We start from the raw sequence: 13496 nt of genomic DNA on the forward strand, positions 1-13496 counted from the left end.
TGGAACCACTTGCAGGACTCAGAGGAGACAGTGAAGACAAAAATGCAGTGCTGACATTTGTAGTGCAGTAACGAGAAATATTAGTAAAGCTTTTTTACACAAACAATGAATAAGAACCGTATAACATCCCCGCTGGGGCAACATTACCCACCCTCCACCCCACCCAACCCCCCTAAAACTGAGGCGGGTATCCAACCAAAACTTAATCAGCTCGCCGGGTGCTAAGGGGGGTCCTGTGCAAGTAGTGATCCCCACCCTTCCGGACAGTATCTGGGGGGTTAAGGAGAAAGCTCAGCGCCTCTTCAACGGCCGAGACATCCGCCACTATGTGGAAATGCACTGCTAGGACCCGAAGGTCAGGGGGGAGAATTGGAGGGCAAATATAAAGTCTCAGCAGTAAAGGAAAATAAAGATCCATCAGTGCATAGGTATGTCCAGTAAATTCCCTGCAGACCTGAGGAGGAAAGTGACATTGGAGAATAACAGAAAACAAGCAGGCTGTATGGTTCTCCTGGCCTTTTCCTTGCCAGGGGCACTTTCTTAGGTTCCCACCAGGGGTGGCAAGTCTGCCTACCTGGTGCATTTGGCCCCATTTATGCAAACTTGGCACAACAGGTGCAACTGCAACAGGCATTGATTTAGTACCATCTCTCAAGGGACCATGCTGAAAAATTTGACAGGCCTAGGCCCAAACTTGTGTCAGTTCCAGTGGTGTTGGAAAAGGATGAGGAGTGAGTACAGCGCTGCTCCGATGATGTTAAGAGAGATAGTTACACAATAAGCGGCTAACACGCCTCTGAGACACAGAAGTAAAAAATCAACAAATATAAATAAAGTGTAGCGCTATGTGTAAAAAAACATAAAAATTGAATTCAAGCTATCTTACGATAGTAAGGTAAAATAGAAAATATTATGGAAAATTGAATGACATGTGACCTGAAAAAGAAATAGCATACAAAGCATAATAACAATACACCTGTGAATAGTGAAAAAACCAGACCAAAAAATTCATATATATATATATAAAAAATCCGTGAATAAAGTCCATATATGTTAATAAAAAGTGTTCTTGAAAAAAGTGATTTTAAAATCAAAAACCACCACCAACAGTCTCTGAGGATTAGCTGATGAAGACAACAACGGAGTATCACTGATGGATGAAACGATAAAGCACCAAATCCAATGTGACATCTAAGTGTGTGCCAAAGCCATCACCATAGTATCTGAGGAGGCTTACCAGAAATAGAGGACTTGAAAAAGACATATGCCTTACAAGTCACAAAAAGCTTGTATAGCCGCCAAGGCTAGCAGGATAAACATCGGATATCCACAACTTCAATTAAGGAGGAAAGGGGGTCTGTCAGCAGCCTCAATCGTCCCGACGTGTGAACAGGCCAACCGGATGTTTATTTGGAACCATGAGAGAAAGAAGACTCACATGGCATAGGGGGTCCCCCTATGATCACCGCTTCTGATACCATTTAAGCTGTTACATCTTTATACCATGTGAGTGTTCCTTTTTTATTACTTTTAATAAATGTATGCCTTTTAAAAACGATATTATGCCATGTGAGTCTTCTTTCTCTCATGGTTCCAAATAATCATCCGGTTGGCCTGTTCACACGTCGGGACGATTGAGGCTGCTGACAGACCCCCTTTCCTCCTTAATTGAAGTTGTGGATATCCGATGTTTATCCTGCTAGCCTTGGCGGCTATACAAGCTTTTTGTGACTTGTAAGGCATATGTCTTTTTCAAGTCCTCTATTTCTGGTAAGCCTCCTCAGATACTATGGTGATGGCTTTGGCACACACTTAGATGTCACATTGGATTTGGTGCTTTATCGTTTCATCCATCAGTGATACTCCGTTGTTGTCTTCATCAGCTAATCCTCAGAGACTGTTGGTGGTGGTTTTTGATTTTAAAATCACTTTTTTCAAGAACACTTTTTATTAACATATATGGACTTTATTCACGGATTTTTTATATATATATATATGAATTTTTTGGTCTGGTTTTTTCACTATTCACAGGTGTATTGTTATTATGCTTTGTATGCTATTTCTTTTTCAGGTCACATGTCATTCAATTTTCCATAATATTTTCTATTTTACCTTACTATCGTAAGATAGCTTGAATTCAATTTTTATGTTTTTTTACACATAGCGCTACACTTTATTTATATTAGTTCCAGTGGTGTTGACAGGTACTCACCTGATCAGCGATCCTGGGGTAGCAAATCCAGCCAAGTGGAGGCCTCCCTGGGAGAATTGAAAAAGCTGGGTGTCTCTCCGTCCTGGACCCGCAGATGAGCAGGGAAGAGGACACTGTAGCGGATATTGCGCGCCCTCATAGCTGCCATGACATGGACAAACGATTTTCTAAACTTCTGGGTCTCCACAGAATAGTCTGGAAAAGTCATTAGCTTGTTGTTCTGATAACGCAGGTCACCCATACTTCTAGATGCATGGAGGATCTCATCTCTGTCCCTGAAGTTAAGAAGGCGCAGAATGAAGGTACGCGGGGGGGGCTCCCGGGGGCCCAGGTTTAGGGGAGATTCTGTGCGCCCTTTCCACCGCATAGTGAAGGGACAGGTGCGCATCAGGCAGGAGGCTGCGCAGCATGTCCTCCACGAAACACGTGGGATTAGCGCCCTCAGAACCATCAGCCAGGCCCACTATGCGGAGATTGTTGCGTCTGTTTCTATTTTCAGCATCCTCAGCTCTATACTCCAGGGCCTTCACTTTAGTCTGAAGTGTGTGAAGTGCCGCGCCATGTGCAGCGACAGTGTCTTCAGTGTTGCTAACTGCTCAGTGTCTGCAACTCTAGACCTGAGTTTGTCCATATCCTGCCTCAGGAGACCCACATCCATCTGCACTGCCTCAATTTTTGCTGTGAGGGTGGACTGGCATGTGGCTATGGCTGCCATCACTTCTGCTAGCCAGGGGCGTCTGGAGTCAGCCGACTCCAGTGGGCTTGTCTGTAAGGCCCTGTGGAAGCTGCAGGTTGCATGGGGTTCCTCCGCTGGCTCTATTAATGCCTGAGGGCTCCCCTGGGTCGGTGGAAATTGAAGTTTCTTGCCTTTACCAGCTGCCCTTTCCAACTTCCTGCAACTCATTCAGGTGTCTCAGAGCCCAGCTAGGCCACGTGCAGGCAGGGATTATTGCAGGACGCCACGTGGGGATGATGGAGGGGGTGGAACGGCTCCGGTCGTGCCGAAAGTCCAGGGACCCGCTTCTGCCAGCTACTGCCCCGGAATGCCTGTGGTCCATGCAGGCTCTTCAGGTGAGAGGATGGCTGTAGAAAGCACCTAGGATGTGGATTAAAGCCGATCGAGTGGCAGAGCTCTGGTAAAAGCAGCCGCTCATGTCGCCATCTTCGACACACCCCTTGTTAGAGAACCTTAGTGAGCAAACAGCATTGCAAAAGCCAAGGAACACACCAGACAAGTCGGGGATAAAGTTGTGGAGAAGTTTCAAGCAGGATTAGGTTATAAAAAAAAAACAAGCTTTGAACAGCTCACGGAGCACTGTTCAATCCATCATCCAAAAATGGAAAGAGTATGGCACAACTGCAAACCTACCAAGACATGGCCGTCCACCTAAACTGACAGGTTGGGCAAGGAGTCTGAGAAGAGCCAAAAGGTCCATGGTAACTCTGGAGGACCTGCAGAGATCCACAGCTCAGGCTGGAGAATCTGTCCATGGGACAACTATTAGTCTTGCACTCCACAAATCTGCCCTTTACGGAAGAGTGGCAAGAAGAAAGCCATTGTTGAAAGAAAGCCATAAGAAGTCTTGTTTGCAGTTTGTGCAAAGCCATGTGGGGGACACAGCAAACATGTAGAAGAAGGTGCTCTGGTCAGATGAGACCAAATATAAACATTTTGGCTTAAAAGCAAAACACTATGTGTGGCGGAAAACTAACACTGCACATCACCCTGAACACACCATCCCCACCGTTAAACATGTAGTGGTAGCATCATGTGGGGATGCTTTTCTTCAGCAGGGACAGGGAAGCTGGTCAGAGTTCATGGGAAGATAGCTGGAGCCAAATACAGGGCAATCTTAGAAGAAAACCTGTTACAGTCTGAAAAAGACTTGAGACTGGGGCAGAGGTTCACCTTCCAGCAGGACAACGACCCTAAACATACAGCCAGAGCTACAATGGAATGGTTTAGATCAAAGTACATTTATGTGTAAGAATGGCCAGTCAAAGTCCAGACCTAAATCCAATTGGGAATCTGTGGCAAGACTTGAAAATTACTGTTCTCAGACGCTCTCCATCCAATCTGGCAGAGCTTGAACTGTTTTGCAAAGAAGAATAGGCAAAATGTCACTCTAGATGTGCAAAGCTGGTAGTGACATACCCAAAAGACTTGCAGTGATAGGTGGTTCTACAAAGTAGGGGGCTGAATACAAATGCACGCCACACTTTTCACATTTATGTGTAAAAAATTGTGAAAACCATTTATCATTTTCTTCCACTTCCCAATTTTGTGGCACTTTGTGTTGGTCTATCACATAAAATCCCAATAAAATACATGTAAGTTTTTGGCTGTAACATGAAAAAATGTGGAAAATGTCAGGGAGTATGAATACTTTTTCAAGTCACTATGTATGTCAATGTTTACATCCATACAGGGATGGACACAGCTCAGATAAAGATTTGATGAATTCTCCACTTCATCATGATGTTGGTTCTCTTATCTGGATTTCAATTGAATCCACAAAAAGACACCTAAATCATTGTGATATACAGTATGCACCTATCTTTATATATTTATCAATAACTTATGGTTTTTTTAGGGACCTGCAGCTCAAAATGTAGCATAGAGTATGAAATTCTAAGGGACTCCTTCACTAAAAACAGAAAGAAGATCCATAGCAAATAACCTGTACTGCAAAATTCCTGTGAAGTAAATCCTATTGCAATTGCATATAACTGCCTACAATAAAACCTATATTCTTGAAGAGGAGCTCCAGGCTCCCTCAAAAAATTTTTTAAAGTCAGCAGCTACAAATACTGTAGCTGTTGACTTTTAGGCTGGGTTCCCACCTATGCAAATTAGATGCGGGTTTCCCCGCTTCTAATTTGCATAGCAGAAGAATGTGACTGGCTCCCTATGGAGCCGGTTCACATATCTCTGTTGCGGCTGCGGAGCGTACTGCACAGAAACGCTGTGCGTCTTTGGCTCCGTTTCAGATCCGAATTCAGGCATAGAATCGGCCCTGATTCGTCCCTGAAACGGGGAACAGGGGTGCACAGCGCTCCTGTGCAATCCGCAGTGGGTTCCAGTGTGAGCCGAGCCTGAATATTAGGAAACTTGCCTGTCCAGGAATCCAGCGGTGTCTTCACCCCAGCCAATTTTTCATTCAGCTCTCGGGTGCTGCCGCCACCATTTCTTGTGAGGGAAACCAGCAATTACCCCTTACCCTTGGTGCCAGAGCCATTTCAGAGACTCAGATCGGCCACCATTTTCACAAAATTGGACCTACAGGGGCATACAACCTGGTGCATATACATGGGGGTAATGAATGGAAAACTGTGTTTCGCACCCAATTTGGGCATTGTGAGTACCTGGTTATGCCCTTCAGAATATGCAATGTCCCAGCAACACTTCAGCACTTTATTAATTATATTTTCCAGGAATACTTGGACTTATTTGTCATCGTGTACTTACACGTGTCATGTACCTGGTCGGGGGGCCGAAGTGCTGAGAAAGCTCTCCTTGTACACTTCTGTGTGTCCTGAGAACCTGTGATCCTGTATCCTTACTCCAGTTGCTGACCTAGCTCGTCTTGACTAATACCATTCTATGCATTATGGTAAAAAACCTCTATGCAGCATCCCCCAGCCCACCCTAATACTTACCTGAGCCCCATCTCGATCCAGCGGTGTGCACAAGTGCCTCGACTTTTCAGGGACTCTGCCTCCTCATTGGCTGAGACAGCAGCGGAAGCTATTGGCTCCCACTGCTGTCAATCACAGCTACTGAGCCAATAAGGAGAGAGAGGGGGCGAACCACGGCTCTGTGTGTAAATGGACACACAGAGCCGCAGCTCAGAAGCAAGCTGGCTTGGGTGCCCCCATTGCAAGCTGCTTGCTCTGGGGGCAGTCAGCAGGAGGGAGGGGCCAGAAGCACCATCAAAGGACCCGAGAAGAGGAGGATCTGGGTTGCAGCAGGAGGGAGGGGCCAGAAGCACCATCAAGGGACCCGAGAAGAGGAGAATCTGGGTTGCTCTGTGCAAAACTACTGCACAGAGTAGGTAAGTATAACGTGTTGGTTATTTTTAAAAAGAGACTTTAATATCACTTTAAGGGGAAAATCTGATAATGTTGATGACATTTTGTTATGTTCTATAGGATGATAGTCTTGGAGCGAAAACAGAAGATACACTGGGACTGACAACACCCCTTTATTTTCAGCAGTGACTGGACTCTCACCCTATAAGCATGGATCCCAGGATGGGGGAGCCAAAGTCTACCCAGAAGTGCACTGCTAAAAAACAATGCATTCCAATGTCTTATACATTCCTCTTCCAAGAGGAGCAGTGCTGTGGACTGTTCTATGTGCCTCACATTTCAGGGAGCACATACTACCTTGCACCAGAACATTTCCTCGGCCCAAAAATGGCATTTATTTCCTTGACCATGGTTGGTACTCACTTTGGCAAAATAAGGCAACACTGCTTTGGTTGTTCAGCCACACTGCTTAGAAATGTGTACTGTTTAGATGTTCTGCTGCTGGTGTTGCTCAAAACATGGTTTTATTGCCATATATTTTACATTGTATACTTATTGTACATAAGTATGTTATAAATAAGGCATCCGATCACCCAGTAGTCATGGAATCCCATACCCTCACTCTATGAACCTTACTAAAGTGAACTGAGTTAAAACTGGGCCTGATTTACCAAAGTGTTAAGATAGATTAAATCGTTATTAACTACTTCAATATAAGGCACTTTCACCCGCTTCCTGCCCAGGCCAATTTTCATCTTTCAGTGCTGTAGCACTTTGAATGACAATTGCACGGTAATGCAACACTGTACCCAAATGCAATTTTTATCATGTTCGGAGACATATAGAGCTTTCTTTTGGTGATATTTAATAACCACTTGTTTTTTTTATTCTTTGCTAAACAAATGAAAAAAAAGACTAAAAATTTTGAAAAAATAATGTTTTTCTTAGTTTCTGTTATAAAATTTTGCAAATAAGTAATTTTTCTTCTTCACTGCTGTGTGCTGATGAGGCTGCACTGATGTACACTGATAAGCTGCACTCAGGGCAGCCATCAGAAATTGTGGGGCCCCTTACACAGCTTTAGGCCTGGCCCCCCCCGAGCCTGACCACCAACATACCCCAGGGCATGCCCATTGGCCGTCACACCGAATCCGCCCACTAGCCATCCCACCAAGTCCTTCAGTGCCTCAGCCCTCCTCACACCTGTACGCTCTCAGCCCCCCTCACACCTGTACGGTCTTAGCCCCCCTCACACCTGTACGATCTTAGCCCCCCTCACACCTGTATGCTCTCAGCCCCCCTCACACCTGTACGCTCTCAGCCCCCCTCACACCTGTACGCTCGCAGATTCCCTTACACCTATACGCTGTCAGCCCCCTCACACCTGCATGGTCTTAGCCCCCTCACACCTGTACGGTCTTAACCCCCTCACACCAGTACGCTCTCAGCCCCCCTCACACCAGTACGCTCTCAGCCTCCCTCACTCCAGAACGCTCTCAGCCCCCCTCACACCAGAACGCTCTCAGCATCCCTCACACCAGAATGCTCTCAGCCCCCCTTACACCAGTACGCTCTCATCTCCCCTCACAACTGTACGCTCGCAGCCTCCCTTAAACCTGTACGCTCTCAGCCCCCTCACACCTGCACGGTCTTAGCTCCCTCACACCTGTATGCTTGCAGCCTCCCTTACACCTGTACGCTCTCAGCCCGCTCACACCTGCACGGTCTTAGCCCCCTCACACCTGTATGGTCTTAGCCCCCTCACACCAGTACACTCTCAGCCCCCCCTCACACCAGTACGCTCTCAGCCCCCCTCACACCAGTACGCTCTCAGCCCCCCTCACACCTATCTACTTGCAGCCTCCCTTACACCTGTGCGCTCTCAGCCCCCTCACACCTGTACGGTCTTAGCCCCCTCACACCTGTACGCTCTCAGCCCCACCCTCACACCAGTACGCTCTTAGCCCCCCTCACACCAGTACGCTCTCTGCCCCCTCACACCTGTACACTCTCAGACCCCCTCACACCTGTACACTCTCAGACCCCCTCACACCTGTATGGTCTTAGCCCCCTTCACACCTGTACGCTCTCTGCCCCCTCACACCTATTCTGTCTCAGCCTCCCCTCACACCTGTACAGTCTTAGCCCCTTCACACCTGTACGCTCTCAGCCCCCCTCACACCCGTACGCTGTCAGCCCCCCTCACACCTGTACACTCTCAGCCCTCCTCACCTGTACACTCTCAGCCCCCCTCACACATGTACGCTCTCAGCCCTCCTCACACATGTACGCTCTCAGCCCCCCTCACACATGTACGCTCTCAGCCCCCCTCACACATGTACGCTCTCAGCCCCCCTCACACCTGTAGGCTCTCAGCCCCCCTCACACCTGTAGGCTCTCAGCCCCCCTCACACCTGTACGTTCTCAGCCACCCTCACACCTGTGGGCTCTCACCCTCCCTCGGATGTGTATATATGACACACGTACACACACACACACACACACACACACACACACACACACATACACATAGGCATAGGCATATACACACACACACAGGCATGTACACACACACAAACAGGCATGTACACACACACACACACACACACACACACACACACAGACATGTACGTACACACACACACACACACACACACACACGCATTTACAAACACATGTGAAAATATAAAGTGCAGCGCTAAAAATACAATTCAAAATAATGCAAATGTGAATATAGCATATAATAACTGTAAAGTGCAGATGTGCAAAAGTAAAAAATGGGGGGTAAAAAGTCCTTGAATCCACACTCACCAAAGTAGCAAACAGCAAATGGAGTACCAGCCGATTCGTCAATATGTGACGGGATACCTGCCCTAAAAGCAATGGCACTATATCAACAACAGAAAGAGGAGACAAGGGAGTCCCCAGAAAGCAAAAAAGGGGAATGGTCAACTACGGCTTATGGTACAAAAATGCAAAAAGGCTTTATTAAGGGTAGGGGGGGTGGGGGTATTTACATATACAAAAAATTCCAAATATATGTAGGATAAACAATGTATCTAAATAACACAGTCCGTCTCACTACACTAAACCAAAATTAAAAACCATGCTGCAACATTGATGAATAAAACTGCAGAGCGTGCCTGCAGGCCAAAAACGCATGCAGTGTCCATTTGAATCCAAAGAAAAAAGTATTACACCAAACATTACATGGAGTAAGCTACTGATGGGATATCAAGTCTTATGTGGTCTAGTATTTACTGTGCATCAGATTGAGCAGTACTGAGAAAAAAAAAAAAAACCCACATATATCCACATAGACAGGACCTTACATAGCTGAATTAGGTGGGGTTTTTTAAAAAAAAAACCTCTATTAGAAGGAAATCCTCCACAAGCAGCTTCCAACCTCAGTGCACTAAATGTGTGTTTACACCAGTTGTTTTGGAAATGGAAAGACCAGCGTTCCTGTTACTAGGTATGTCCAGTGCACAAACACTATTTCCTCAATGCAGCATAAAAGGAGCAAAGGACAAACCACTCCAAAGAAAGGGCTTAGTCTCTTTTCCAATCTAGACCAGGATGATATTTTCACAGTTCATCAGTTTCAAGTGTGTCAATCCATGCAGGAGGGTGAATGGCAAACAGATGCAAAGACTATTGATAAGCAGGTAAGGAGGGAAAGAGAAACTGCCCATTGGGCTCTCACCTCTTTCAAGTACTGGGGATGTCCTCAGACTCTGCTGTCTTGCTGTTTGGCATGGAGCAGCTCACAGTCAGTTCAGAGCAACATTCAGTGTGTAGTCACAGCACACCATTCTCCTCAATAGTAGACACTGCAGACTGTGTGATTACATGACCGGTCACATGGTTAGGAAGAGACCAGGAACCAGGAACTTTGCATTCAATTGCTGATGCGGAATTAGCTTGTGAAGTATGGTGCTGTATGCAAATCACAGGGAAACCCTTTTACATTGCTTGAAAAGGAAGCATGTTGAAGGCCTGCTGACAAGCCCTGCAGGGGCTGCGTTGACGTTTCGTACGCCTCCGCGTACTTCTTCAGAACAATTTGGCATTGAATTAAGGTTGATTTAAATAGGGAACACTGTCCAATCAGATCAAACCATGCCAAATAGCTATTTTCTGCCATCTTGTGGTCACATCAGGTAATGCAGTGGAAAAAAGGTGCCAATCAGTTGCTCAAACAAAAAAGTACTTATTTGCAAGGGGGGAGAAAGAAATACAATCTCACATATCACCAGGCATCAAGTAAAGAGCGCAATAGACATTGTAATAAATTTCCTCATAAGGTGGAATGGCCCTCATGGTCAGAAATAAATTCTATCAAAAACAACCAAAACAAGAGATCAGCCGGGGAGCCTTTATAAAACACTTCAAACCTAATGTTTATGGTTCAAGAAAGACACTCAGGCTTAGTTCGTGGTTCAAGCCATTAGGTTGAAGAGTACCAAGCCTGAATATCCATTTTTTCTCTTTGCGTAGGAGTAGCCTGTCAAAGTCACCCCTACGGTCTGTCAGAGAAAGGGCATAAAAGCCCTTTACCCTCAGACCTGTGGTTTTGCCCTGATGAAAATCCAAAAAGTGTTGAGCCACTGAAGTTTCTTCCTTTAGCCTGATACTCTTCAGGTGTTCCCCGAATCTAACACGCAGCTGTCTCTTAGTTTTGCCTACATACAATTTATGACATGGGCATTCGAGAACATAGAGTATTCTAGTTGTGGCACAGTTAATGAAAGACCGAATCTCAAATTGTTGACTGCCATCCGAATTTCTAAAGGTTTTTGAGCGGTCCACATACTTACATGTGCCACAGTGGCCACACGGAAACATGCCGTTGACCCGAGGCATATCAGTGAGCCAACTTCTATTTGAGGGCCGTACAAACTCAGATTGCACCAGCATGTCATTGAGGTTTTGGGCTCGTTTAGCAACCATTGACGGTCTCTCACCGATAATTTGCCTCGACCCAACAGCCCGCAACAGTATGTGCCAATGTTTTGAGAGGATTGTATTAACCTGGTGCCACTGGGACCCATAGGGGGTGATAAATCTCACCAGTCCCTCAGTCTCCTGTTGTGTCTTTTTCTGGGGTAAGAGGAGGTCAGCTCTCCTCTTATGTCCTGCGATGCTCATTGCTCGCTTGAGGGTACGGTGGGGGTATCCCCTTTCCCTGAATCTCTGGTAGAGTTGTTTAGATTCGGAAAAGTAGTCCTCCTCAGTAGAGCAATTTCTGCGGATTCTCATGAACTGTCCAACCGGGATCCCACGTATCAGAGACTTGGGGTGGTGGCTATCCGCCTGTAGTAATGTATTTGCGGCTGTTTCCTTTCGGAAAGTACTAGTAATCAACCTACCACCCTCAAGTCGGATAGATAGGTCCAGGAAGGAGAGTTGATGGGGATCCGCAGTATAAGTTAGATGTATATTTCTAGTGTTGTTTTCTAGCTCTGCCATAAACACCTCCAGTTCATCTGAAGTCCCTGCCCATACCATCAGGACATCATCGATGTACCTCAGCCAGCAGCATGCATGGCCGAGGTACATCGATGAGGCATAAACTTTCTCCTCCTCCCACCAGCCCAGGTGCAGACACGCATAGGCCGGGGCCCATGGGGCTCCCATAGAGGTGCCACGCAGCTGCTGATAGTTAGACCCAGAGAACTGGAAAAAGTTGTGCTCGAGTGCAAGCTCTAGGAGATCAATGATGAATTCATTTTGGGCTCCCATTTCTGGGAAGTGTTTCTCTAGGAAGTGATATACCGCCAAAATGCCCCACTCGTGGGGAATAGATGTGTAAAGCGACTCCACATCGATCCCCACGAGTAGGGCACCCTCCGGGAATTCTAATGCACTAATCTTATTCAATACGTCCCCTGTGTCACGTACGTACGAAGTCAAAGACAAGACCATGTCCTTGATTAAGGAATCTATATATTTCCCCAGTCTCTCCAGGGGACCACGAATGGCGGAGACAATAGGTCTTCCTGGAGGGGCCTTTCTATTTTTATGGACCTTAGGGATTATATAAAATGTTGGTTTATTGAAGTCCACCACTCTCAAGAATTCCAATTCCTTTTTAGAAATTAAATTGGCCTCAAATGCCCATTGTATTTTTTATTAATAAGTTCCACCAGGTCCTGGAATGGATCATGGTGTAGTCTTTTATAGGTAGATTCATCATTTAGGAGTCGTCGTACCTCCCCCTCGTAAAAATCCACCGAGAGGAGGACGACATTACCTCCATTATAACTCTTTTTGATAATCACTTGGTCCGCTTCCCTAAGCTCTTTTAATGCCTTCCTTTCCTCATATGTGAGGTTATCACCCATGATGGTTTCCCAATTTAATTTTTTGAGGTCCTCCTCAACAAGGTCGAGGAACACCCCAAGCCATTTGTTCTTCCGAAATAAAGGCATTTTGGTTGAACGTATCTTTAATTTGGGATCTCTTTTCCACCCCGACATCTCTGGAGCTTCCTCCTCACCAGAGGACTGGCCTCCTTCTTCCATCAATATCATTAATGATTCTAGGGCCTCAGTTTCTCTGGTATCTAGCTGTAGATCATTTAGGGGAGTTTTGTCAGAATAGATCTCCTTGAGGTATACTTTCCTCAAAAAAAGGCAGAGGTCCTTATATACCCCAAAGTGGTCCATACTCGTAGTAGGGGAAAAGGATAGACCCTTGCTTAATAAATCAATATGTCGTTTCTCCAATTGAAAATCAGAGAGATTAATGATTTTAAAATCTTCTACTGGGTCATTCAAATGGAGTGCATTTAGCTGGGGCGTTTTTGGCTCCGAGTCGTTGTCCGCTCTGTTCCTATTGGGTCCCCCCTTCCTTCCTTCCTTCCTTGTCTTCCTTTTCCTCGATTCCCTCCTCCTCCTGTTGTCCCTTGTTTGCCTCCCTTTAGTATACCCCTGGACGGGGGAGATTTCTGCTGGTCCAGTAGGTCTTTGTCTAAAAAAGACACGGTATGGCGTGTTTCGTCTTCACTACCAGAAGACTGGGCACCTGTCTCTGTATCAGAGCAAGAGGGGAATCTACGATTCCGCAATCTACTTCTGCTTCCCCTTACTGACAGGTCAAAAATTTCCCCTTTTGCCCAGTCATCTAAATCCCTCTTAAATTTGTTGTGTTTGGTAATTTTAAGATTTTTTTGAGTTCTATCGACTTCCTTCTTGAGGAAATCGTTGAGTCTCTCAAAATCAGGATTATCCTTCAATGGCTCAAGCTT

At 46.0% G+C, this 13496-nt stretch overlaps 1 protein-coding gene across 2 annotated transcripts in view; it reads right to left on the reverse strand.

The window, feature by feature from the left end:
* The window catches only part of LOC141128403 (serine/threonine-protein kinase 38), a 113735-nt gene extending 103635 nt beyond the window's left edge, over nucleotides 1-10100 (reverse strand). For both annotated transcript variants that reach the window (XM_073615683.1, XM_073615682.1), the window contains exon 1: nucleotides 9951-10100. The gene's annotated coding sequence lies outside the window, so the exon portion shown is untranslated. The remainder of the gene's footprint in view (nucleotides 1-9950) is intronic.
* Nucleotides 10101-13496: the final 3396 nt, after the last annotated feature.

This window comes from Aquarana catesbeiana, linkage group LG02 (genome assembly GCF_042186555.1).
Source record: "Aquarana catesbeiana isolate 2022-GZ linkage group LG02, ASM4218655v1, whole genome shotgun sequence".
NCBI lineage: Eukaryota > Metazoa > Chordata > Amphibia > Anura > Ranidae > Aquarana > Aquarana catesbeiana.